Source organism: Sinocyclocheilus rhinocerous, unplaced genomic scaffold (assembly GCF_001515625.1).
Source record: "Sinocyclocheilus rhinocerous isolate Xijiao unplaced genomic scaffold, SAMN03320098_v1.1 scaffold3403, whole genome shotgun sequence".
Lineage (NCBI taxonomy): Eukaryota > Metazoa > Chordata > Actinopteri > Cypriniformes > Cyprinidae > Sinocyclocheilus > Sinocyclocheilus rhinocerous.
Window position 1 is genome coordinate 244,118 of NW_015647944.1, and position 1,995 is coordinate 246,112.

A 1,995-nucleotide genomic window follows, 5' to 3' on the forward strand; every position below is an offset into this window, starting at 1 on the left:
ACACACACGCACACACACACACACACACACACACAGTTCATATTTCAATAATTTAACAAAACATTTGCATGTTCACGGATCAATGGTCTCATGACATGCAGCTAAAAAAAAAAAAATTTAGTATTATATTATAGTATTATATTTATATTTCAGTAAGTGTTTTATTTTGATTGTTTTTCTTTTAAAATTATGGTAACACTTTACAATAAGGTTCATTAGTTAACATTAGTTAACTACTTTAGTTCACATGAACTAACAATGAACAATTATATTTTCATTAATACATTAACTGTAATAAATGTATTGTTCATAGTTTGTTCATGTTAGTTAATACATTAGCTAACATTAACTAATGGAACCTTGTTGTAAAGCGTTACCAAAATTATTTATGGTAACATTTTACTATCAACTGAATGTTAATTTCAACATTTGCTAATAGATTTTTTAAATAAAAACTTCTGTTAAACTTCTGTGTCTGTTTATATTTAATGAGCCTGAGCTAACATGAAGCAACAATGAACAGGTGTATTTCTATTAGCTAACATTAACAAAGATTCATAAAAACTGTAACAAAAGTATTGCTCGTTAGTTAGTTAATGCATTAACTAAGGTTAACTATAAGGAAGGTTATTGCAAGTGTTATTTATTTATTTTAATTTTTAATTAGTTATTTATTTAAATTTTACATATTTATGATTTCATTATGATAGTAGCTGTTTATCAGTTCACAAACCCCCTGCATTTTCCGCATGAATCACAGCATGGTAAACCCTGATCTATAGTAAGTATACTTTTTTCTTGAAAACAGTGCATTTTAAATACTATAGATATCTATAAATCCTTTTAGATAACTGAATTAACATGAGTGTGTGTGTATGTGTGTGTGCACATATTTAATCTAACATTATTTCTAAGCCCTAAAAATATTAATTCTAATGCATAATTTGAATGTGAATGTGTTCATAATGAGGTCCTATAGTGTGCTGCATACTGCGCCGTATATCTGAATACTGTATTTTAAAAATGCAATATGAAACAAAACACATTATGCATTGCTAAACCACTCCCACATGTGGTTTAAAAACTGATCCAGATCTCTGGTTCAGTTTGAATGGGATTTCAGGTTCATCGTTCAGGACATGACGTGTAGTTTTCTGTCTTTTCTAATGATAGTTACTCTCATCGTGCTCATTACTATGGCAACTAATGTAGATAAATCAGATATTGACATCTGAACAAATGCATCTGATTCCTTCACTGACAAAATTACTATGAGGACACTGGTTGCAGACGGGTTGCAGTGTGAACATGATCAACATGCTTTAATAATGGCTCTGTCCGTCTGTCAGCAGGGTTTTGCCTCCAGCTGTCGTATCTCAGTGTGAACGTCTCTGTCGTACAGGTGTCTGCTTTACATCAGTATGATTGAAGAAACCCTGAAAATATGCCTCTCGCGTCCTCGCCTGCCGGCGTAATGACATCCAGCATTCAGTACCTGCGTTTGGGATGTGCTGCTCCCAGCTGAGGAACACACAAAATCACAAGCCCAAATTAGCAATGCCTTTATGCAAATGAAAGCCTCTGTTGCTGTTGACGAGGAGAGCCACTCCAGCTCAGCTCATAAAACGTGGCAGGATCCGTTTAGAAATGACATGAGAAGGAACGGGAGAAAAGCTCCAGCAGCCACTGAGTGGAGATTTGCACTCCCTGAGGTGATCTAGCACTGAAAGAGGAGGGAAATTAAACGCAATAATCGTTAAGAAGCGATAGAATCAAGAAAGTCGTCTGTTGAACTGCAAGCAGACAAGTGTCAGAATATGAGCACACGAGCCTTTCTCAAATATAAATCAATTCATAATTATCATCTATTTTCACACCTTTGTTTTCAATAGTTGGGCGACTATTAAGTGCTCATGTTGCTGTTTATGTTCAGTAGTTCTGATTAATGCTAGACTGTGTGTGTGTGTGTGTGTGTGTGTGTGTGTGTGTGTGTGT